Here is a 27,260-nt window from a genome sequence, read left to right on the forward strand (position 1 = left end):
AATATATTCCAATATGTATTTATATATATCCCATTATATATCTGTATATATATTAGGCATTGAGTATACAATGGGGAAAGGACAGTCTCTTCAATAAATAGTGTTGGGAAAACTGGACAGCTACATGCAAAAGAATGAAGCTGGACCGCTTTCTAACACCATATACAAAAATACAATTCAAATTGATTAAAAACCTAAATGTGAGACGGCAAAACATTAGACCCCCAGAAGGAACACAAGCAGTAATTTCTCTGACATCAACTATAGCAACATTTTACAGTCACCACCACATTTAATTCTAGTCAATTTCTGCTTTCAGTACTCTTTTCCTTCTTTCTTTCTAGTCCCTCCCCTGCCACACCCAGCACACTGACACATGACTGCTCTATGTCTTTGAAGTTAAAGATAGGAAAACGTGTGTAGTATCACTTATTCAATTTCACAGCCTTGCCTTTCTCTCCATGGGTTGGGGAGACAGATAACTCAGCAAGTGAGATACTCCAAAGAAGAAGTGTTATTAAAAGACAAAGCATTAGAGAAAGGATTAGGAGGTAAAGGCGAAGATCGAACTCTGTCAAATTGAATTGTGTGACCTTGTGTAAATCGCTTCATCTGTATAAATTCTACTCTCTTCATTGATAAAATGTAGATAATAACGAATAACTGATCTATCTAAATTACAGGTTGCGAGGAGCAAATGAGAAAGAATATTGTAAAACGTAAGCCATGCTATCAAAACAAATATTGTATTATCTGAATTTCACTATAACAAAGCAATCTCTGTATAATAAAAAAAAAGTAAATGAATCCTAGGATCACAATGATACTCAACTTAGCACCAATACTCTGCAAAGACACATGATTGGAGAAGACATTGGAGGTGGAATGGAATATAACCTGCATTAAATAACAGCAAACAGTAAATTAATAGAATTATGCTCAACCATTCCACTTAATTATGTTGCCAGAGTAACAGGTAACAGCTCACAATACACGGATTCTAATTCAAGCCCTTTGGGCAGAAGTTGGGAACTTTGCAATATCAAATTAGAAACAAAGCTATTCTGGGCGTTGGCCTACCTTATTCTTTACCAATCAGTAAATAATTGAAAAACACTAGTCACCTCTGAAAATGGGAAGGTAGGGACTTTTTGCACGATTTATGAAAATACATACAGTGAGAGTAGTAAAATTTGTGAACATTTACTGGTCAGTGACATTAAGTGCCCAGGTGCTATGCTGAAGGTTGAAGATATGCAAATCCAGGAGACATTATGTATGGTCCTGTGCTTTAAACCTAGATAAAACACTTTTTCGGAATTAATGTAACTTCAAGTGAGCCATGCCTCTACTCCTGGTAAGTCCACATTTATTCTTTTTTTTTTTTAAGTTTGTTTGTTTGTTTATTTATTTATTTATTTATTTATTTATTTATTTATTTTGTGTGTGTGTGTGTGTGTGTGTGTGTCTGTGTGTGTGTGAGAGAGAGAGACAGAGAGACAGAGAGACAGAGAGAGAGAGAGAGGTGGGAAGGGCAGAGAGAGAAAGAGAATTCCAAGCAGGCTCTGTATTGTCAGCTCAGAGCCCAACGTGGACTCAAATTCATGAACCATGAAGACATGACCTGAGCTGAAATCAAGAGTTGGACGCTCAACTGACTGAGCCACCCAGGTATCCCCCAAATTTATTCTGATTGAAAGGTAGCTCATGGAAATAGTTTACCAATATCCAATGCAGAGTTCTCCTATTGGGTACAATTTCTAACCACACTAGGTCAGAAATGAAATACACAGGCCCAAAACCACCACTATCTGGAAACAACATAAAGTTCAACATTAGTATTTAATCTGATGCATTCAAAAGTGTGGTTAATTCAAATAGAATATGTTTCAATGGCATGAATAACTTCTTCCTCCCTGCTTTCTCTAGAGATTATAACGTCTATTTGTTTCATTTGTCACAAAAATGCCATCCACAATCATTCCAGGGAAGAGATCCCATAGGTGGTGAGGGGGAATGGATTAAATGCAGTAGATGAGGTGCTTAATATCACCATCAGAAACATTGGAGGAGTCAGTTTCACTCTGGCTGTCTCAGAACATCTCCAGACACTCAGACAACTGGCACTTTTCAGTGGCTCAAAATGGAGCATATCAAGAGCTGCTGCATACAAATGCATTGCCCAATCTACAGTCCACAAAACAGCCATACCTACTCATATTAATGGAACTATTGGTGACAGGACATTGAAACTAAATTTGGTACCCAGGAAACTAAAGACTCCACTGCAGAAAAAACAAAAACAAAAACAAAACAAACAAACAAACAAACAAAAACCCAAAATAGAACATCCCCTTGTTGATAATTAAAAAAAGAAAAAAGAAAAGAAGGTATAATGTGGTATTTGCTTCAGTTTCTTCTGCTAAATCCTAAATACATAAATAAATAAAATGCTTCTAATTTATGTATCTGAATGCTTGCACCAAAGAAGTCTTCATAAGGTAAATTTTAGTTTTCAGATTCTAAGCAAAGGATATACTATAAGGGAATGATAGTATAGGGATAGCAAATGACAGTCATATTTACCAGGCTACCTTTGACTCTTCAGCATCCACATGAAGCTTTCTACCGACACTTACACCCAAGTAGGGAGTGACATCAAGGAAGACTATCAAGTAGGAAGCACTGGGAACTCATCTTTCCCCCTAGACAACAATTGTAGGGGCAGAAAGGGTCTGAAATCACTCTTCTGGACGCTGCAGTTTATTTAAATGCTTACAGTTGGCTGGTAAATTGTGGTTAAATTCAGCCAATTTCAAGAGCAACCCATTCCCCACAGCGCTGCCCAAGGCAGGCAACTGTGCCATATTCTCGATGCTTCTTGCCACAGTTAGTAGGATGAACAATAAGGAACTTGTCTTCCCAATGCCCAGGTTGGGTGTTCTGATTGCTAATTGCTGTTTTTGATTGCTAAGAGGCTAGCTGTCATTATTTTACCTCTGATAGGTGAAGTGGCTTCCAGGGTATTAAAAGGAACAACACATAATTTTTTCCCATTTTTGTTTTCCTCTTTTTGTACCAGGCTTTAAAGAATTAGGACATTTAAAAGCGACAGTATATATGGTGAGAATTCATAAAGCCACCATACACATCCATGGAAAGATGCAGACTTATGAAAGACCCGAAAAGACCTGAAGTTTTCATCTCAGGCTGATCCTTGGAGAACAAACACATTCAAAAGTGGAAAGGAGGAAGAAAAGAAAGAAAGAAAGAAAGAAAGAAAGAAAGAAAGAAAGAAAGAAAGAAAGAAAGAAAGATTTTAAAAAAAGGAAAGAAAGGGAAGAGAAAACAAAGCATGGGGAAGGGGAAGAATCTGATTCCCAGAAGTACAACATTATAAGATTATAAAATTCAAATGCCTAGTTTTCAACAACATACTCATAAGACAAATAAAGAAACAAAAAAGTATGACCCAAATAAATAAACAAAAAAGATAAGTCAACAGAAACTATCCATAATTAAGACCAGATGTCAGGCTTACTACAGAAAGACTTTAAAATAATTGTCTAAAGATGCTCAAAAAGCTAAAGAAAGACATGGATGAAGACAGGAAAATAATTTATGAACAAAATGATAATACCAATAAAGTGATACAAATTTTAAAAATAAACTGAAAAGAAATTCTTAAAAGCATAATACTTGAACACAAAATCCACTAGGGAGTTCCAAAACCAGATCTGAGCAGGCAAAAGAAAGACAACTTGAAGAGAGAACAACTGAAATGATTGAGTCTGAAGAACAAAAAGAAAAGAAGAATGAAGTGAACTAAGAATTAGAAACCTTTGAGACATCACCAAAGAAACCAACATACATATTATGGGAATCCAAGAAAGAGAATAGAGACAGAAAGGAGTAGAGAGAATATCTAAAAAAAATAATGGCTGAAAGTTGTCCAAATTTTACAAAAGACATGAATCTAAAATCTAATAAACTAAGCAATTTCTAAGTTGGACCAATCAAGGAAACCCACACTGAGCCACATTAAAAACAAAGAAACAAAACAAAACAAACAAACAAACAAACAAACACCTGCAGAAAGTCAGAGACAAAGAGGGACTCTTGAATGTAACAGAAGGCTTGTCACATAAAAATGACCCTCCATAAGACTACCAGTTCATTTTTCATTAGAAATCTCAGAAGTTGAAGCCTGTGGATAGATATATTCAAAGTGCTTAAAGAAAATTTTAAGTAAAAATTCTGTATATAGCAAAATTAGTCTTCAAAACTGGAGAAATCAAGACATTTTTGGTTAACAAACACTAATGGAGTTCATCTTCATTACACCTGTCCTGCAGAAAATGCCAAAGGACGTCTTTCAAGTTTCAAATGAAGGCTCATTAGACAATAACTGGAATCTGTCTGAAGAAATAAAGATCCCTGATTAGGGTAAATACATGGACAATTATAAAATATAATAGTATTGCAATTTTTATTTTTAGTTGTTTTTTAAATTTTCCATATCACTTAAAAGACAAATGCATAAAATAGTTATTAATCTATGCTACTGGACACACTATACTAAATATTTAACTTGTGACATTCATAACAGGAAGAAAGAACACAGAACTGTATAGGAGCATAGGTTTTGTATACTATTGAGTTAAACTGGTATATATTCAAATTAAATTGTTATAACTCAGGATGTTAAATGTTACCCAATAGTAACCACACAAAAATAAATACCCATATAATAGAAACAAAAAAAATATGAGAGAGGAATTAAGACATTTTACTAAAACAAAATCAACTGATCAGAGGACAAATATCATGTGACTTCACTCATAGTTTGAATTTAAGAAGCAAAACACATGAACATATGGGAAGTGGGAGAAGAGAAGAAAGGGAAACCACAAGACACTGTTAACAATAGAGAACAAACTGAAGGTTGATGGAGGGAGGTGGGTGAGAGATAGGCCGGATGGATGATAGGTATTAAGAATACCTTGTGGTGGGTGCCTGGGTGGCTTAGTCAGTTAAGCATCTGACTTCGGCTCAGGTCATGATTCTCAGTTTGTCAGTTTGAGCCCCATATCAAGCTGTGTGCTGACAGCTCAGCGCTTAGAGACTGTTTCAGATTCTGTGTCTCCCTCCCTCTCTGTCCCTCCCCCGCTTGCACTCTCTCTCTCTCTCTCTCTCTCAAAAATAAACGTTAAAAAAGTTTAAAAAAACATAAAGAAGAAAGGCATTTGTGGTGATGAGCCATGGGTATTGTATGTAAGAGATGAATCACTGAGTTCTACTTCTAAAGCCAATATTGCACTGTCTGTTAACTAACTAAAATATTAAAAAAAAGAAAAAATCAACTGAAGACAATAGAAAACAAGGAGAAAGATCTCAAATTAATGACCTAACTTACATCTTAAGCAATTAGAAAAAGAAAAACAAACTAAACCCAACGCTTGAGAAGGAGGGGAAAAAAAATAAAGATTCGAGCAGACATAAAATAGTGAACAGAAAAATAATAGAGAAAAATAAATGAAACCAAAAGTGGGTCTTAGATAAAGAGAAAAAATGAAAATTACGATAATTAGAAATGAAATTGGGTACATTACTAGAGATCTTACAGTGACAAAAAGTGATTAAAAGAGAATACTACAAACAATTCATGTCAACAAAGTAGATAACCAAGAAAAATGAAAAAAATATTGAAACATACAAATTAGATAAATTGATTCAAGAGGAAATAGAAATTGCAATACAACTGTAACACTAAAAGGTATTGAACCAGTACTCGAAAATTTCCAGACAAAGAAAAGTTCTGGAACAGATTATTTCACCAGTGAATTATACCAAACATTTAAGGAATTAACACCACGGGGTGCCTGGGTGGTTAAGTCAGTTAAGCATCCAACTCTTGATTTGGGCTCAGGTCATGGTCTCAGGGCTCATGACTTCAAGCCCCACATTGGGCTACATTCTGTTGTGGAGCCTGCTTGGGGTCTCTCTCTCTCCCTCTCTGCCCGGGCTTTCTGTCTCTCAAAATAAATAAATAAAAACTTTTTTAAAAAAATAAATAATTAACACCAATCTTTCTTAAACTATTCCAAAAAATTGAAGAGGAGTGAGCACTTTCTAACTAGTTCTATGAGACCAATTATTCTGACACCAAAGCCAAAGATGTCATAAAAAAAGAAAAGTTTAGGCCAATATCCTTTGTGAACAAAGATGTAAACATTCTCAACAGAAGAATAGCGAATGGAATTCAACAACAGATTAAAATGATAATTTACCATAACTAATTGTCCATGATTCAATATAAAAACATCAATCAATGCAATGCAACACATTAATAGAAAAGTCAAATGATCTTAATTGATGCATAAAAGGCACATGACAAAAACCAACACCCTTTCATGATAAAAAAATCAACAAACTAGGAATAGAATAAAACAAGCTCAATATGATAAAAGCCATATATGAAAAATTCACAGCTAACATCATACTCAGTTGCGAAAGGTGAGTTTTTCTCTTGAGCTAAGTAATAAGACAATGATGTCTACTTTCACAACTTCTATTCAACATTGTACCAGAATTTCCAGTCAGATTTATTAGACTAGAAAAATAAAGGTATTCAAATTGGAAAGGAAGTGATTAAACCATCTTTATTGAAAGATGATATGATTCTAGGGGCGCCTGGGTGGCGCAGTCGGCTAAGCCTCCGACTTCAGCCAGGTCACGATCTCGCGGTCCGGGAGTTCGAGCCCCGCGTCGGGCTCTGGGCTGATGGCTCAGAGCCTGGAGCCTGTTTCCGATTCTGTGTCTCCCTCTCTCTCTGCCCCTCCCCCGTTCATGCTCTGTCTCTCTCTGTCCCAAAAATAAATAAACGTTGGAAAAAAAAAAAAAAAAGAAAGATGATATGATTCTATAAATAGGAAATGCCAAAAAATCCACAAGTAAGCTACTAAAGCTAAGAAACAGCTTCAGCAAAATTCCAGGATACAAGATCAACATGCTCAAATTAGTTACATTTCCCTACACCAACGATGAACAACCGAAAGAAAGAAAGAAAGAAAGAAAGAAAAGAAAAGAAAAGAAAATTAAGATGGCAATTCCATTTATAATAGCATTCAAAAGAATTACATATGTAAGAATAAATCTAACCAAGGAAATAAAAAACATGTATGTTTAAAGGTACAAAGAAAGCATTGTCAAAAGAAATTAAAGAAGGCCTGAACAAAAAGAAAGACATCCTGAGTTCATGGATAAGAAGACTTAACATTAAAAGTCAGTAGTATCCAAAATGACCTACAGATTCAATGCAATCACTATCAAATTTCCAACAACCTGTCTTGTATAAATGAAATAGCCAATGCTGTAATTCATTTGAAATTGCATACAGTCCTAAACTGTCAAAAACAAATCCTTGAAAAAAAAAACAAAAATGTTTCAGTGCTCACACTTCCTGTCTACAAAGCTACACTATAAAAGCTACATTAATTAAAACATTATGATACTGGTATGATAGGCATATAGGTGAATGGGATATAATAGAGATCTCAGAAATAAACTCTCACATGTATAGTCAGTTGATTTTTGACAAGAGGTTAAGAATACTAAGTGGAGAAAGGACAGTCTTTTCAAAAAAATGGTGCTGAGAAAACAATATTCATATGCGAAAGGATGAACTTGGGCCTAAACTTAATGCTGTATATAAATATTACCTCAAACTAAATCAAAGACCTAAACATAAGAGCTTTATCTAAATGTGAGAAATGGAGATTTCTCTAAAGAAGATATTTGACAAATGGCCAATAAGCACATGGGAAGATGCTCCGCATCATTAGTCCATATGGAAATGTAAGTCAAAAGCACAACAGAATACCATAAGCACCTACTAGGTTGTCAGTAGAGACACAAGAAAGTAGCATGAGTTCATAAAGATAAGGAAAATTTGCAAATGCATCCATTTCTGGTGGGAATGTAATATGGTGCAGCCTCTGTAGAAAATAGTTTGGTCATTCCTCAAACACTTCAACATGCACGGCAAGGATGTGAAGAAGGAGAACCCTCTTGCACTGTTGGTGGGAATGCAAACTGGTGCAGACCCTCTAGAAAACTGTATGGAGGTTCCTTAAAAAGTTAAAAACAGAACAACTCTACAACCCAGCAATTGCACCACTAGGTATTTATCCAAAGAACGCACAAATACTAATTCAAAGGGACGTATGTGCCCTGATGTTTATAGGAGCATTATCAACAATAACCAAATTATGGGAACAGCCCAAGTGTCCATTGACTGACAAATGGATAAAGAAGATGTGAGATAGATTATAAATAGATATAGATACAGATGTAGATATAGATAGATGATAGATAGATAGATAATGAAATATTAGTCATAAAAAGAATGAAATCTTGCCATTTGCAACAACATGGATGGAGCTAGAGAGTATTATGCTAACCAACATAAGTCAGTCAGAAAAAGACAAAATATCACATGATTTCACTTATATGTGGAAAACAAGAAACAAAACATATGAGCAAAAGGAGAAAAAGACAGAGGGTGAGACAAATTAAGAAACGGACTCTTAACCATAGAGGATAAACTGCTATTTACCAGAAGGGAGGTGGATGGGTATATGGGTGAAATAGGTGATGAGAAATTAAGGAGTGCTCTTGTCGTGAGCACTGAGTATCGTGTGGAAGTGTTGAATCACTACACTGCACACCTGAAACTAATATTGTACTGTATGTTAATTAACTTTAATTTAAATAAAAACTTAAAAAGAAAGTAAGAAAAAATTAGTTCAACTTACAGCCACCAAATGATCCCACAATTCCACCTCTAGGTAGATATTCAAAGAAGTTTGAAGCATTAACTCAGTTATTTGTACATCAATGTTCATAGCAGCCTCATTTACAAAAGCCAAAAAGTTGAAATAACCCGTGTGCCCATCTACATACAGATGAATGGATGAGCAAAAAATGATAAAATTAATTAAAATAATATTAAATAAAAAATTAATTAAAAATTAATAAAAATATTAAAAATTAATAAAAATAATGTTAAACCACAGAAAGGAAAGAAATGTTGATATATAATACACATATAGATCTTGAAAATATTTTGTTAAGTGAAATAAGCTACAGATAGAAGGGCAAATATTGCATTACTCCACTTATGTGAAGTAACCTATAATGGGAAAATTCATAGAGACGGAAAATGGAACAGAGGCTGTCGGAGGTGGGAAAGAGAACTGGAGAGGTCTTGTTTACTGAGCACAGACTTTATGTTGGGGATCATGAAAAAGTTTTAAGTATGGATAATGGTGATGGTTCTAGAAAGCTGCAAATGCATTTAATGCCCCCGAGTTGTATACTTTCAAATTGCTGAAATGGTAAATATTATACTATGCATATTTTACCCTAATACAATGAAACCTAGTAATAACATCAACTTTATTATTCTATCCAACATAATGCAAGTTTCCTATTTATAAAGAAAAACATGATCGCTTTCTCTCTAAAGTACCATTAGTTTTTGCATCCTTTTTAGGTGGTGTTCATTACCTTTCTAATTAATTCCAAATTAATATTCTGTAACTTAAGAACCAAATTTTAAATGAATCACTACTAACATACTTGATGTAAAATAATGGCAAAAAGGGAGAAGAAAAAATTATTGACAGTAAAAAATAAGTACAGAACACATCAAGAAGATCTAGGGACTACTAATGCCATCTTTTCGTAAAAACCCACAGTTGGTGCTTATCACTTCCTTTCTTCATCCTCTGTTCCGTGTGTTCTTTGCCCACAGCCAGAAGATAAGCCAGTTAGCATCTTTTACCAGGCAGGTTACTAAATCTTCATTTTTTAAGAAGTCTGAGGTTTTCCTTAATAGGATTGATCATATTTTCCATTAACTTTCACTACCAAAAATGGCAGTGCTGGAAGTCCCAATGATTCTCTGGCCTCTGGATAAATTTCTCCCTAATCATTGTAATAATATTTGCCTTGATCTAAATTTAGCATCCAGATAACAGAGGAATCTACTTTTATTATTCCTTGGTTCAGGGCATTAGCATTCCAGATGGTAAATTTCTTTTTCCATGGGAACATTACAGCTTCCCCTGGTGGAAGCTTCCCTCTCTTAAATACTAATATCTATAACCAGTAGACCCTAGAATCAAGGAGATGGGAAGAAAATATTTGGTATGGAGGTCATTAAGTATAATTGTGGCTGTTGTCCACTCACCTCCATCTTTTTGACCCAGAAATCTGGTACTTTGACCATAAGAGAAACCACAGTATATATTAATTGCTGTTTCAGAGAGACTTGGGGAATGAAGCTCTAATCTCAGAAGGAACCACCTGGTGACATAACAGACTCTTGAATATTCCATCATTATGCAGGACCCCAATACATAAACAATGTGCCTGATGGATATGAACCCAGCTTCATTTCTTCTTCTGTGATGTAAGTCTACAGCACAGAGTTAATAATGTGTGGAACACAGTGGTGATGAACAACGCATTCAGGATATATGGGTGGTGATGCTATCATGGTTAGCCCTGAAGAAGGTAAGTCCACATCCAGAAAAAAAGTGCCCATGTCAATGAAGGAAAACTCTGCTTTCTCCAGGATGTAATGGGTTCAATAACATTAATAAGGTTGGTATCATTAATGGGTGGTACCTCCCATTCCAGTTTGCATGAAAGAGTTTCATGTATCCTGGTATAATTATTGAGTTCATCCTTTCTCTCTTAAAACTGTCCTGACTCAGGGATAAATTCTATGTTTAACTTCCATATTGGAATCTCACCATTGGTCTCATCTCTTAACAATTGGGCAATCACAGTCCCGTTAGCTAGCTTACCCTTGAGTCCAGGAAGCTAATTATATTGCACCTTTACATATCTTGCTCCACACTACTATGCTGCTTGATGCATGAGCCTATCATTCTTAGAGTTAAGCTGAGGCCAACCTTAAGATTGATAGATTCCATTTCTATTCTAGCAGTAAATTGATTTCTTAAATTCTTATCTTCATTAGGTGATTCATTCTGGAAAAAAAAAAATTCCGACAATTTGAGTTATATTTTCCACTGTGCATCTTGGACCATCGGAATCTAATTATTCAACAGCATATAAATCCTCATTGCTTTCATCTCATTGCTAGCTGAATGAAAGCCTCACATTTCCCTCATTCACAGTATTGGGCATTAACTGTTTCTGGTAGCAAATACCTTTTTAATCCGAACTGTGTATAAGAAACAAAATTCAACCTAGGTACTTTGAGCAAGAAATAAGGTTATATTTTGTGCTTATAACATCTTTGGAAGAAATGTATGACCAGATTCTAGGCTGGACCAGAAAGTCTTCCAAATCTAACTCATCACAAGAACTACTACCTATGGCAATGGTGTCAAGTTAAGGAGTCTCAAGGTCACTGTTGGAGCCATTGAGATCAAGAACACCACACTATAACTGAACTCCAAGGATGAGAAACCAGAATCAGGCAGCCTCTTCATATTGTAAACCCGTGCTCCTCTCTACCACTCGTGAAACTGCTCACCAGCACTGAAAACCTGAGTACAGCTATTTCCTTCCTGACAGCCAGCAATGAGAAACTCCATTCCAGAATATTGTGGCAGAAAAAGGAAAAGAATAGGAAGACAAAAAATATACAGAAAATGTGTCTACAAAATCCTGTTCTATAGCTACAAACAGCAAATGAAGGAAGAATCAGAGTTTCTTTTCATTTTTACCTTTTGAATCTAAAGTAATTAATCTAATCATTGAATCTAATTTTCATGTAAAACTCTTGTGGCAAAAATATGTGGGGTGTACCTTTTTGCCCTTTGTAAACACACTAGAGGAGGTAAGAATGCAGACTAAATGCTGAGCTCATCTCTGAGACACACTTGACTATAAATTGTGTACTCATATGTCATCCTGTACTTATGTGTGTGAGCTTCCTAATGGCAACAATGCCCATTAATTTAGCAGAACACCTTTTATCTAGAAGGCACTCGATAAACATTTCTTTAATTGAATTGATAGATTAGGTGAAAATAGTTACAAATAGGGGAAATATATATTTATAAAAACAATATTTTCACACACAAGAGTGACAAAATGTGGTGAGGAAAATTGTAAACTATGCCACCTATAGGAGAGATGAAGAATCAGTAATGCTTTGCTAAAAGGGGAGTTCATTCAGTGAAATGAGAATGGAAGAGCTTTTTTATGCCTCAGTAATCTCCACGTAGGAAAGAGATTATATAGATTTAGGATAAATAGACAAAAAATAGAGAGGAAATACCTAAACATTTCAGGAAGCAGAGTTTCAGCTTGATTTGAAAAAGAAATGTCAAACTTCTCGAAAATTCAGGAACTACTTGTGTTGTACCCCTTGTGCTGTAAGGTGTTCCCTTTCTTGAATGATGTGTTGAGGGCCAGAATGGATATCTCCTTGTTCTATTGTTGTCCGGGAGACTGAAATACGAGTGACATTTCCAAAAATTATTTCTTCGGAATATTCCTAAGAATTATTTAGGGGGAGAAAAGCTTCAAGTTCAAATGTTTCTAATACTCTGGAATATTTTAGTGCAGGCTTTTCAAAGACTTGAACATGTTCATGAGAATTATAAATAACTAAAAATTATAAATAACTAAAAAGGGATATATGACAGAGTATGCCCCTAATTCACGTGTCTTTTAGTGTTTGGTTTTAGTGCAGACAACCTCTACAAAAAATAATAAAATAAAATAAAATAAAAAGTAAAATAAAAAAAATTCCCTAAATGCCTTCAGGAAATTAAATATATATATATATATGAGAAATGCTTTTGTGGACAATGAGAGTCATGGATCTAACAGCATGTCTTGTTTGTTTTTATTTCTCCACCTCTTATTAAATGTCTATACTGTGGTGCAAACCACATGTCAAATAGAAAAGGTAGGAAATCAGGGGCACCTGGGTGGCGCAGTCGGTTAAGCGTCCGACTTCAGCCAGGTCACGATCTCGCGGTCCGTGAGTTCGAGCCCCGCGTCGGGCTCTGGGCTGATGGCTCGGAGCCTGGAGCCTGTTTCCGATTCTGTGTCTCCCTCTCTCTCTGCCCCTCCCCCGTTCATGCTCTGTCTCTCTCTGTCCCAAAAATAAATAAAGGTTGAAAAAAAAATTAAAAAAAAAAAAGAAAAGAAAAGGTAGGAAATCAAAGAGAGGAAAGGAAAGGAGAGGAAGAGTGGGAAGGAAAAAGAAAGGAAGAAGGAAATAGAGAACACGTAAGGGAAGAAAGAGAGAAAGAAATAGAGCCCAGAGGAAAAAAGAAAGTTAAGGAGAAAAGGGGTGTCAGGCAGGATGGTTGGAGTCAACTGCAGAAGTGATGACTAGAATGTATTATTTTTTCCCAACTTTTTATTGTGAAATATAATACATATTCGAGAAAAAAAATGCGAAAACTCCAGAAATTTACAGTTTGAGGAAGTTTCAATCCTCTCTTAGTCTTTGTAAGTCAATCTCACTGTGTGTTACAACCACTTGGGGACTAAGGGAGATATTCCTACTGTTAAATTAATTAAACAAGGAGGCCATGAGACTGGAGTTGCTCTAATGCCCAGGCGGCTCACTTAAGCAAACCAAAATCTAAGCCTTTAAATGTCTCAAGGTTAGAAAATCAAAGCACTAAAGACAACCACTCAGAAACAGCCAATGAGGCTCGAACCTATATAACCAATCAAATAATTTCTTTTCTTTGCTTCCACGCTTTCTTTCTATAAATCTTTTCTTTGCCTCCTATTGGTGGAGCCCTCCTAACCACTTATTCATTGCTTAGTTCTAATTGATCTTTGCTCAAATAAACTCTTAAAATTGTAATCTGTCTCAGTTTATCCTTTAATACAGCCCAACAATGTCATTTGTATCCAACTGGAGTGAGTTTGACCAAGACCTCCCTGATGGCCTTAGGACACTCTGTTCTCCTCTCACTGTTAAAAGATCACCGTCCTAAAGTAATGATTTGGTATAATATTCACTATCTAGAAGGTTTGAAGGCAGGGTACCCTCAGTGATTTAGAAGAAGGTTACTTTAATAATGCCCTTAAGAATAGGCTATATTGCAATATGATACACTTCATGGTTACTTAGGAAAAAATCAACCTTGAAAGAAAGCATGCATGGTTAGGCAGTTATTTTTCCATCAACCAGGATAACAGACACCACACAGTGTTAGAAATACTGACACCCTAAAATCATCAGATTTCTATACTGATGAGAGATTTGCATAAATCCCATTTGGGGCTAAATAAGCACCAGAGTGTTGATGCTGCTGTTTGGGGACAGAAAGGATTCAGCTGAGTTGCTTTACCTGTGTGAAACCATCAGGAGATCAGTCTGCAGTTGCTAAACACAACTTGAAAAACTGGTAGATTCAACAATCACAAAGTAGCAAAACTCTATTTGCGTGCCCAAGTTTCACTGATGCCTCCTACCTTTCATCAGCAAACGAGTGCAATTAGAAGTAGTTGGGATGGAAAAGTAAGCACTGGGTTTATGTACTTCTACCTTGGGGAGTTGTGCAAATGCATTATTTCAAAGGTAAAGATCCAATGATCAGCTTATTTTCAATTGGAGTCACTTTACTCTGCAAGCGAAGATGCACATTATGTGAACCGTTAGCTCATTGGAAATGTGTACATCGAGAATGCTTATGTCTGTGCCTTCCTCTTTGTGACACAGTAACTCATCTGGGGGCACCAGCTACTCATGCATATTACTGTGATATCCCAGTATTTCTTACTGTACCACAGGCAAACGTTTGTAATTTTTGCATATTAACAGACTATTTGAAATGGAATATCTATACTGGCTAGTCTTCTGGGTCAAAATACTGAAGTGGCCTAAGGAGAAAGAAAGGTGGAAAGATTTTCCATATTAGCAGTTTGCAGTTGGAGCTCTGTTGGTACCACTGGTATTTGAGGTAATGGTGAACTCAGGAAAAGCTGCTGCCCTATATTAGAGAGAAACCAGATCAAAAGAGAACGCCCCCATATTTGATATAGGTCAGAGATTTAACATTGCATCTTCTTTGAAAATAAATTCACTAAAGTCTGTTTTGATCTCAATGATTTTGAGAGGTATGCATCAAAATGTAAAATATCTAGAAAGTTATTGGGCAAAATTCCGTTTCTTGACTATACTACATTGTTTGATCTCTCTGAATTCTCTCCCCGATTTTAAAGATGAGGAAACTGAGACCTGAGCAATTAAATGTGCTTCTCAAGGTCACAGAGATAGATATTTGTCACCTTCTGTGTTGAAGAGAGTGTGAGGGAGACTCTTTAAGTGTTAGGAAAAATAAAGAATATACTATAAAGAATAGGTCAGAGTGCAGAAAGACTGATGTCATGCAGAATCCAACAACAACAATAACAGCAGCAACAACAACAGCAACAAAGAGTTTCCAGAAACTTAGGAAAATAATCTCCAGGAAAGGGGCACTGATTGGATACAAGGACATGAGAGTCATAGCTTTTCCAAGTCATCTCATTTATTAGCCTAGATAAAATTACCTAGTTTCTTGTTCACTTATCACTGGCCGAGAGGTGCTATTTCATAATAGAATATATTTTGGGCCTAATTTGCTTCCACTTGCAATACTATCCATAACTTGGAAAACCACGGGCCTTTGCTACTTGCCCATCATGCTTTGTGTTTTGGCAAAAACTGGAGTTACTGATTTTCGAGGTGCAGATGTGAAAACCCAATTCCCACTCTTGAGATAAAAACTTCATCAGGGTTTCTTAACAGAAATAGTAAATTATTTTTTGTCTTCAAAATGCTGATTATTACTACTGATAAAGAGAAAGACATTAATGCCTATTCTCCCACCCTGGATGGCGGCTGTGACTCTAGGACACCTTTTTCAATCGGTAAGAGAGCTTTCCATGACTTCATATGTATGAAATCACAGTAGAGTTTAATTTCCATAGAAAATTATTTTTCATTACAAGAGCTCCATTTTCTGTCTATACAGTGAAAATGGGCAAGGAGAAACATGTAGAGCCAATAATAGACCTAATTATGGCTTTTCTAGGGAAGTAAAATGTAGCTACAACATGACTGCATTTATAAAGGCTCTTAAATCTCTTTAAATAGAACAAAATTAAGTAATTTACGAGGCTTCTTTTTAAAGCAACTCTTAGATAACTTTAAAAGATAAGCACAACCTTCTATCTGTGGTACCGTCCCTTATTTTTAAAAACAAATATTTTGTTAATAAAAATACACCGGACGGGTAGGCAGACAGTAGTTTGGTGCTAGAATACATGAAGTTCAGATCTGACTTTACTACTCAGTAGTTGAATTCTCTTAGTATCCCTAAATTTTAATTTCCTTTTCTGGAAAACTGTAATAATAATGTCAGTGCTCAAATTGGAAGCTTTTTGTAAATTACTATTTGACATGATCTGTGAAAATGTAATTTACACATTTATAGTTCAGTATGTTTTTAAGTGTACTATTGAATAATGTTATATATTTTTAAAATACTGCAAACTGCCTCAAAATGATTTTAAAAATAAACAAAGAAATGCACTTCCTGATTACTTTATGGCTATCTGAAAACATTCTCTTGATAAGCCTGTGTAATTAAAATCACTAACTCGTTTCTTTGCTAAGGAGAAGCAATTTCAGGTTGTCAATATGCTGTGTTGTTTCTTACTGACTTTTAGATACGAAGTCAATATCCTGCCTATGACATTCCTATATACCTAGTTACTCAGATGCTATTGAGTAACTTCAATTCCTGTCACAGAAGAGCCACAGCCAGAAGGATGACTTCTCTTGAAGAGCAGCAACCATCAAGGCAAGAGGAGAATGCACATGAGTCTGAGGGGGTGGGCAAGGACACTTTCCGGGAAGGGACTCACCATTCAGCTCTATCACATGGAGGTCCTCAGAGTCCTATTATCCCCTTGTTCCCCATCGCTGACATGAACTCTCCAGACATGATCATTTGATGTCTGAAATATCCTTAGCCTATACCCTTTCTTCCCTATCCCCATCACCTAAATTCAAGCCTTCCTTTCTCTCCTGAGTTATTGGGAGTTATTACCTCCAATCTTGCCTCTTACCAAACCAGTCGTCACCACGCTACCAATTTGTAGTAAAAGAGCCAGCTGAACAAGTCACCCACTTGTTTAAAATTTCTTAATTGAATTCTCTTCTCTCAGAATAAAATCTGAACTCATCACCACTAAATACAAGACCTTTAGAGGTCTTCTTCTGCCTACCCAGTCTTTCCTCTGCACCTCGCCTGTGCCGCCTAATTAGGCATTCTCCCTTCTTCATCTGAATGTCTTTTCTAATAATGCTTTTGAAAAATTCTGTTAAGTTTTAAATGAACGAACAAATGGAAAGCAGAATCAGAGCTAGAAATTCAGAGAATGAGCTGTTAGTTGCCAGGGGGAAGGGGTGGGGGGATGGGCAAAATAAGAAAAGGGGAGAGGGAGATATAGGCTTCCAGTTATGGAAGGAGTAAGTCATGGGGATGAAAAGGACAGCATAAATAAACAGTCGATACTACTGTAAGAGCCTCGTGCGGCATCACATGGTAGCTATACTTGTGATAAGCATACATAACATGTAGAGAAGTTCGATCACTACGCTGCACGCCTGACACTAACATAACATTGTGTCACCTACATCCAAATAAATATGGTTTTTAAAAAAGGTAAGCTTTATTAGAATGTTAATTACATACCATATAATCAGCACATTTAAAGTGTACAAGTCAATGGATTTTACTACATTCACGGGCTTCTGCAGCCAGCACCACAGGCAATTTCAGAATATTTCACCACCTCAATAGAAGCCCTGTATCCTCTTGCCATCATGTCCCCCACATCACACAATCTCTCTTTTCCTCTCCAGCCTTAAACATTCACTAATTTACCTGGCGTCTCCATAGACTTTCTGTCTTGGATATTCCATTTAAGTGGAATGAACTTCCCACATGTGAACTTTTATGACTGGCTTCTTTCACTTTGTATAAAATTACTGTCAGTGATATAGAATTACATCAATATTGGTACTAAATTCCTTTTCATGGCTGAGTAATAGTCCATTCTCTGAATACATCATTTTGTTTTATCAGTTACTCATCAGTAGATGGACATTTGACTGGATTTTACCTTTTGGCTACTATGAATACTCCTGGTGTAAGCATCTTTGGGTGTGAACACCTGTTTTCATTTCTTTTGCATGTACTTGAGATTAGAATTTCTGGGCCATATGGTAACTCTATGTTTCACCATTTGAGAAATTTCCAGGCTGTTTTCCAAAGACGATGCATCATTTTAAAATCCCACCACCAGTGTAAGAGCGTTCTAATTTTCCTACACCCTTGCCAATAGCTGTTATTATTTGACTTTTTAATTCTAGCTATCCTAGTTCAAGTGAAGTAATATCTTTGATCTGCGTTTCCCTGAAGATTAAAGATATCAAGGATCTTTTCATGTGAATATTGTCCATTTGTATATCTTCCTCACATAAAGGTCTCTTCAGATCCTTAAAATTGTTTTCTCTTATTATGGAGTTGTAAGGGTTATTTGCATTCTACACTCAAGCCCCTTTTCAGATATATGATTTGCAAACATTCTCTCACATTTGGCCGTGAGCCTTCTTACTTTACTAGTGGTGCCCTTTGAAGTACAAAACTGTTTAATTTTGATGTAACCCAATGTATCTATTTTCATGGTTGTGGTTTCTGTTCTTGCTGTCATATTTAAGAATATTTTGACAAATCTGAGATCAGGAATATTAATCCGATGTTTGTTTTTTCCTAAGAATTTTTAGTTTTAGTGTAGGATCCACTTTCAGGTACTTTTGCATATTGTGTTTATATCTATTTGTCTCAGCACCATTGCTGAAAGACTTCTCATTCCCCATAGAATGGTCTTGGTAGCCTTGTAAAAAATCAATTGAACACATGGTTTTATTTCTAGAATCTTAACTCTATTCCATTGATTATATGTCTATATTTGTACCAATACCACACTGTCTTGATTACTGTCATTTTATAGTAAAATCTGAAATTGGGGATTCCACATTGTCCTACTTTATTCTTTTTATTCAAGATTGATTTGGCTATTTTGTACCCCTTAAAATTCCTTATGAAATTTTATAATCGGCTTTCAGTTTATACAAAGAAGTCAACTGGAGTTTCAATAGTATTGCACTGAATCTGTATCTTAATTTGGGGAATATTGCCATCTTATGATAAATTTTCTGTTCCGTGAGATTTTTTTCCATTTAATTTGATCTCTAGTATGATTCGGCAATGTTTTATAGTTCTCTGTGTATACATTTTCATTCTCTTAGTTAAATTTATTTCTAAGTATTTTTTTCTTTTTAATGCTACTGTACATGGAATTATACACTAATTAAGCTTTAAGACTGTTTATATTGCATGTATGTAGAAAAACATTTGATTATTCATATTGATATTATATCCTGCAAACTTGAAGGGCTTGTTTATGCTTTTAATTATTTTTGCATGGACTTTATATGACAGGTCACATCATTTGCAAACAGAGATAGATTTACTTCTTCCTTTTGAAAATAATTTTTTTTTCTTTCTTTCTCTTACCTAATACTCTGGAAATAAACTACAGTAAAATGTTGAATAGAAGTGATTAGAGTGGACATTTTTGTCTTATTCCTGAACTCAGAGGGAAAGCATCCTATCTTTCACAATTAAATACATGAAGCTAGCTTAGGATTTTCATAGATACCCTTCATCAGGTTGAAGGTGTTTCCTTCTACAGGCATACCTTGGAGATATTGTGGGTTCAGCTCCAGAGCACTGCAGTAAAGTAGATATTGCAATAAAGTGAGTCAAATCATTTTTTTCGGTTTCCCAGTACTCGTAAAAGTTAGGTTTACACTATGCCATAATCTATTAGGTATGCAATAGTATTGTGTCTTAAAAAACAATGTACATTCCCTATTTTAAAAGTACTTTATTGCTAAAACAAAATGCTAACTATCACCTCAACTTTAGCAACTCATAATCTTTTTTTCTCGGGAAGGATGTCGCCTCACTGTTGATAGCTGCTGACTGATAAAGGTGGTGGTTGTTGAAGGCTGGTGTGGCTGTGATTTCTTAAAATAAGCCAACAAAATTTGCCTCATCAATTGGCTCTTCCTTTCACAAATGATATCTCTGTAGCAGGGAATACTGTTCCATCACATTTTACCCACAGTACATCTCCTTTCAAAACTGGGGTCAAATCCTCTCAAACCCTGCAGCTGCTTTATCAACTAAGTTCATGTAACACTGTAAATCCTTTGTTGTCATTTCATCAGTCTTCACAGCATCTTCACTGGGAGTAGATTCCACCTCAAGGAACCGCTTGCTTCGCGCATCCCTAAGAAACAACTCCTCATCCGTAAAAGTTTGATCATGAGATTGCAGCCACTCAGACACATCTTCAGGCTCCACTTCTAGTCCTCTGGCTGTTTCCTCCATCTCTGCATTCAGAACACATTAAATATTTACCCGTTAAGTTTGCTGTATTATATGGACTGGTTTGTGGCACCCTAACCCAGTCACCATAACATCAAAGACAACTGCTCACCATCACAAGTGTAATAATGAAAACGTTTGAAATGTTGTGGGAATTACCAAAATGTGACACAGAGACACAAAGTGAGCAAATGCTTTTGGGAAATGGTGTCAATAGATTTTCTCGATGCAGTAGTGCCACAAACCTTCAATTTGTTAAAAACCACAGTATTTGCAAAGTATTGGACAGAGTCCAATAAACCTTCAATTTGTTAAAAACCACAGTATTTGCAAAGTATTGGACAGAGTCCAATAAACGAGGTGTGCCTGTATTCCAGTTTGTTGAGTGTTTTTGTCAAAAAGGGCACACGGTTTTGTCGAATGCCTTTTCTACACCAATTTTGTATTTCTGAGATAAATCCCACTTGGCCATTATGTATAATTCTTTTTATGTTTCTAGATTCAGTTTAATAGTATTTTATTGTGGGTTTTGGAATCCATATTCATAAAAGATACTTCTCTATGGCATCCTTTGAAGTCTTTGCCTAGTTTTTGATATTAGGGTAGTGCTGGCCTCAGAATGAGATTGAAAGTGTTCTCTCTGCTTCTATTCACAGGAGAGTTTACAATTTGGTGTTACTTCTTCCTTAATTGATGGGGAAGCTGTCTGGATATGAGCTTTCCTTTAATGGTTACTAACTCAATCTCCTTAGTTGTTTTTGGACAATAATCAATTCAGATCATTTATATCTTCTGGAGCCATACAATTATCCATAACATTTTTTTTCATAATGCTCTTCATTTCTTTAAAGTTAGCCACAATATAAGGCCAATCAAGCTAAAGTTTTGTGAGTTTTTCTGCTCTTGTCAGAGTCAGCTTTTGTTTATTTTTCTATTCTCTATTCAATGTCCACTCTAATAAATTTTATTTCTTTTCTTTAGGTGACTTTTGTTTTCTTTCTCCAGGATCCTAAGGTAAAAGGTTAGGTTATTGATGTAAGATATTTATTCTTTCTTTATGTAAGCACTAAGGTATAAATTTCCCTCTAAGCACTGCTTTAGCAGCATCCCAGAAGTTTTTGTATGTTTTGATATGTTGTGTCTTCATTTTCATTAATCTCAAAAGTATTTTCTCATTTTCCTTTGATTTCTTATTTGACCTATTCATTTTTATATATGAAGTGCACTTTAAATTTTTTTTTTGTACTGGTTATTTATTTTTGAGAGAGAGAGAGTGTACAAGTGGGAGAAGGGCAGAGAGAAAGGGATACAGAATCCAAAGCAGGTTCTGGGCTCTGCGCTGTCAGCAAAGAGCCTGATGTGAGGCTCGAACTCACAAACCGTGAGATCATCACCTGAGCCGAAGTAAGATGCTTAACTGACTGAACCACCCAGGTGCCCCTGAAGTACACTTTTAATTGCTTACATATTCATAAGTTTCCAACTTCTTTCTGTTTTTGATTTTTAATTTCATTCCATTGCAGTCAGATAACATATCTGGTTTTATTTCTATTGTTTTCAACTTATTGAGGTTTATTTTACAGCCCAGAAGGTGGTATATCCTGGAAAGTGTTCCATGTGCCCTTGAGAACACTGTGTATTCTGGGATTGTTGGGTACTGTGTCCTTTATATGTCTTTTACGTTTACTTGGTTTATAGTGTTATTCAATAGTCTATTTCCTTGCTGATCATTTTCCTTGTCATTCTGTTCATTATTAAAAGTGAGATACTGAAGTCTCCAAATATGATTGTTTAATTTTCTATTTCTCCCTTCATTTCTGTCATTGTTGTTTCAATCATTCTGGTTCTCTATTAATTAGTTCCACATGTGGTTGTAATTGTTGTATTTACCCCAGGGATAAACCCTATTTCATAGTGAATGATCCTTTTAATGTGCTGCTGAATTTGGTTTGCTAGTATTTTTTTCCACTTTTTCTCAAACTGATTTCTAGTTTCATGCCACTGTGGTTAGAGAAGATACTTAGTATGATTTCAATCTTAAATTTGCTAAGACTTGTTTTGTGGCCAAAATATGGTCTAGCCTAGAAAATGTTGCATGCACCCTTGAGTCATATGTGTACTCTGCTTTTGGATGGAATTCTTTGTATATGTTTGTTAGAGTCCATTTGGTCTATAGTGTTCAAATCTTGTTTCCTTATTGATTCTCTGCCTGGGTGATCCATTGTTAAGAGTGGAATATTAAGTCTCCAGCTGTTAACTGTATTACTGTTTATTTCTGCTTATATCTCTGCTAATTTTTGCTTTATATGTTTAGGTGCCTGATTTTGGCTCACAAATATTTATAATTATTGTCTTTTTGACACATTGGAAACTTTACCATTTATATAGTAGCGTTCTTTGTCTCTTTTTTACCATTTTTAGTTGAAAGTATTTTGTCTGGTATAAGTATAGTTATCCCTGCATTTTTTCCCCTTTCGGTTACCATTTTCTTGAAATGTCTTTTTCCATTTCTTTACTCTCTGTCTACGTGTATCTTTAAGGCTAAAGTGAGTCTCTTATGGACAGAATATTATTGGATTCTTTTTATCCACTTAACCATTTTATGTCTTTTAATTAGCTAATTTAATCCATTTATGTCTAAAGTAATTATTGATAGGTAAGGACTTACTATTGTCATTTTGTTGTTTCCTGGTTGTTTTGTAGATTCATTGTTCTTCACTTTTTTTTTTTTTAATTTTTTTTTCAACGTTTTTTTATTTTATTTTTGGGACAGAGAGAGACAGAGCATGAACGGGGGAGGGGCAGAGAGAGAGGGAGACACAGAATCGGAAACAGGCTCCAGGCTCCGAGCCATCAGCCCAGAGCCTGACGCGGGGCTCGAACTCACGGACCGCGAGATCGTGACCTGGCTGAAGTCGGACGCTCAACCGACTGCGCCACCCAGGCGCCCCATGTTTTTCGCTTTTTAACCTGCTGTCATTTTTAGTGTTTTGATGTCTTTGATATCAGTAGACTTCAAGTTCTTTATTATGTCTGTTTGTGTAATTGCTACAGGATTTTCCGTTGTGATGTTACCATAAGACCTACATAAAATATCTTGAACTTATACCATCTTATTTCATACTAATAACTATGTAACTTCAATGAATGCATAACCTTTAGACTTTTACTTCTTCTCTTCCTCACATTGTAGTTATTAGTATTACATGTTTGCTTTTTTTATACATTCTATAATTAATAGATTATTGCAGCTAGGGTTATTTTTGTTACATTCTTTTTAAAAAATCTTTCAACTAGATTTTTAAGTGAATTATGCACCATTATATTGAAGATCTAACTATGACCATATACTTATCATTACCCAGTGAGATTTATATTCCTTTCTAGGGTTTTATAATGTTAATTAGCATTCTTCCACTTCTATTTAAAGAACTTCTTTAGCATTTCTTATTGGTCTGGTACCAATAAACTCCCTCAACTTCAGTTTGAGATCTCCCTCCTTCATTTCTGAAAGGGCAGTTTCACTGTGTATAAGTTTTTTGATTGACAGCTATTTTCTTTCAATATTTTGAATATGTCATTTCATTCCATTCTAACCTGAAAATTTTCTGTTGAGAAAACTGCCAGTGTTCTTATGTAGGTTCCCTTTTATGTAACTTCTCTTTTTTTCTCTTGCTGCTCCTTACAATTCTTTGTCTGTGACTTTTGGCAATTTAAGTGTATTGTGTCTTGGTGTTGCTCTATTCATTTCAACCTATTTAGGGCCTTTTAGGTCTCGTGGACCTGGATACACATTTCTCTATCCAGGCTTAAGATATTTTCAGCTGTTATGGCTTTAAATGTACTTTGGTCACTTTCTTTTTTCCTACTCTTTTTGAAATTCACATAATGCATTTTTTTTACTATGTCTCATAATTCCTATAGGCATTCTTCACTCTTTTCTTTCTTTGTTTCTCTTTACTCCTCTGATGTGGTAATTTCCAATGCCCTCTGATCCGGGTCACTGATTCTTTCTTCCAAACGGTCAAATCTACTTTTGGAACTATATTCAGTTATTCATTTCAATAATGTATTTTTTTAATTCTAGATTTATGGATTTTTGTTTTTTGTTTGGATAGTTGCTATTTCTTTGTCAAACTTCTTGTTTTGTTCATGAATCATTTACCTAATTTTGCTTGGGGAAAATGTGCTTTCTTGTAGCTCACTAAACTTTGTTAAGGGGCTTATCCCTGAATTCTTTGTCTGACAGTTCATAGATCTCAATTTCTTAGGGTCGGTTATTGAAGCTTTATTAGTTTTCTTCAATTGTGCCATATTTACCTGATGATTCATGACCCTTGATTTCTTATGTTGATGTCTGCATATTTGAGTAAGTGTGCTCCTCTTCCAGACTTTATAGATTTGTTCTGGCAGAGACCATTCTTCACCCAAACACTCAACTCAGTTTGGGTTTCTGGGTGTGTCTGATGGTAATGTCCTTGGGCAGGTAAGACTTGCTAGTATGGTCTATTTTGGGGCAAGACGAACGTTTGAGCTCTGAGAATGGGCACGGGCTGGGGGGGAGGATGTGCCTCTGCTGAGAACAGTTGTATAGAAATGCTGTCTTGGTTCTCTAACCAAGTAAGGCTGTGGGATGGGCTCTGTGGCTGCCTGGTTTCTCTGGCCAGGCTTACTATGTGGTTGAGACTGTGTAACATATTAGTAACAGACAGGGGTATGAATTAGCTTCCCTGCCTTAGCAGGGCAGCAAGACAGGATCCATGCCCTGCATAGCTCTTTGTTTGGGTACCTGAATCAGGCCAGAGTATTCACTGAATTCCCTGGTCAGGTGAGGCCACAAGACTTGTTCTGTAATGGGGAAGCCAAGGGCTGTGATCACTGTTCAAGTGCCACTGTCTGTAGGGCTGTTGAATTGGCTGTGTGCTCTGGTTATGTTCCTTGGCCTTGGGCTGAGGGCTATACTCAGCAATGAATGAGGCTATGAATTAGATTTCCTTCTTGGCAGCAGCAAGGGAAACAGCTCTAACATCAGTAAACCTCTTTGTTGTTTTAAGCCAACATGCACCCCAAGTTTCATAGCCAAATGGGGCCACTGGATTTGTTTTGCAGATTATTGGTTCTGTCTGCCTTTCTCTAGAATTGTGCATTGTTGGGCTGTACTGATTCTAGGAGTTCTACTAGCCTTTCTGGTCAGATAGAACTGGAAAACATCTCCACAATGGGTGGGGCTATGTCTAGACTCCCTTGCTTGAAAAGGAAGGACAGGGGCCACTCCAGGTTACTTTCAATTTCCCAAACAGGCTCTCCTCTTGGAAAGGCCTGATGACCACCCTTAGCCTTGCCTATGAATTAATCTCTATACCTGTGCAGAGCACAGGACGCCTCCATGCCAAGGTTTTGCTCTATGAGTGATCACCTTTGCCCATCAGCCTCTGGGCTCTAGGGCTGCTGGGTCACTCCGCTTCCAGAGGTTGTCTTCATTCCTCCTGATCAGATGGGGCTGGAAGACACTCTCCCTAGCAGGTAGGGCCATGACTCCATTCCTTGCTTGAGCATGGGAAATGGGGCTCTGGAGCTGGCAAACCTCCTTGTCTGAGGATTAGGAAGATCTGTACCTCACCAAGTTCCCTGGTCAGAATGCGTCCTCAACTTGGTTCTGTAGATAAGCCAAGCCTCTGGCTGGGATGACTCCTTAGGCTCTGCAGATGGGAACTCAGCTCACCAAGATCCATGTGTTTGTTGGTTGTCGGTTGTTGCAAGTCTCTTACCTTTATCACAGGCAGATACTCAGTGGTTGAGCCCTAGTGGTTTTCCTGCCATCCCTGTGGGGTGAGATCAGAATAGGTGCTCCTACAAATTGACCCCATTGTTGGAGGAGGGGGCTAATTGTCCCTTATGGGCAATCTTTTCACCTGGAGGACACAGAGGCTCAGGGAAGAACGCTCTGTGTGGTTGTGGACTATCTTGGGGGAGACGCAAGGCAGTCAGCATGTAGCCGTTTCTTACCCTTCCAGTCTATTTGGGCTCTGAGGTGCAGGGGCTCCATCATCCTCACCCAATGATGCTAGGATTCTGTCAGTGATGTCTTGCTCATAAATAGGTGACAGTTATTCCTCTTGTGAGAGGGAGTGAAGTAAGGAACAACCTGTGTCACCATTTTAGTGACCTTGCTCTACAGTTCACGGCATTTTAGGTCAAAATGGTGTTCTAGGAACAAGTCATTGGTTCTGAAGATGCTAATTATGATGTAAAGAGAGGATTCATGGCACATTCTAATTCAGACTTTTCAGGAGTTGACTGTGTGCTGGTACCACATTGATCGTTCTGCTTAGTCAAAGGCATAACAGGTGATCAAATAATCATGTCAGTGGCATGCTGGTTCCATCTCTGAACTAGGCAAGATACCTGGTTTTTAAATTCCTCTCTAACATTTTTCACATGTGGAAATCGCTGAACCTTCCTGAACTTTAATTTCTTCATTAGCCAATGTACCTCTTATCTCCTAAGGGACTTTGTAAGAAAGAAAGTAGACAAAGAATGTTAACGCACTGCAAAATGATAAAGGGTGAGGTGGAAATGCCCATTAAAGGAAAGGCTGAGATCAACCTTTGGCTTGTAACTTTCAAGCTACAAAAGCTCAGACAAGTTGCTTTGAGTTTCATTTGCTTTTTTGAAAATAGGATTATAAAAATAATCTTTAAAGGTTGTCTTATTGAGTCTATGCAGTGT

At 36.4% G+C, this 27,260-nt stretch overlaps 1 long non-coding RNA gene across 1 annotated transcript; it reads right to left on the reverse strand.

Annotated features, from left to right (window-relative positions):
• Positions 1-20,010: 20,010 nt before the first annotated feature.
• On the reverse strand, positions 20,011-26,727 carry LOC147572140 (uncharacterized). Its single transcript, XR_015246861.1, has 3 exons — positions 26,538-26,727; positions 26,147-26,353; positions 20,011-20,536 (listed from the first exon to the last, which is right to left on the reverse strand). It is a non-coding gene; the product is annotated as an uncharacterized LOC147572140 (long non-coding RNA).
• Between the last annotated feature and the right edge of the window lie 533 nt (positions 26,728-27,260).

Source organism: Puma concolor, chromosome F2 (assembly GCF_028749965.1).
Source record: "Puma concolor isolate L17-30 chromosome F2, mPumCon1.1.hap2, whole genome shotgun sequence".
In the NCBI taxonomy this organism is placed as follows: domain Eukaryota; kingdom Metazoa; phylum Chordata; class Mammalia; order Carnivora; family Felidae; genus Puma; species Puma concolor.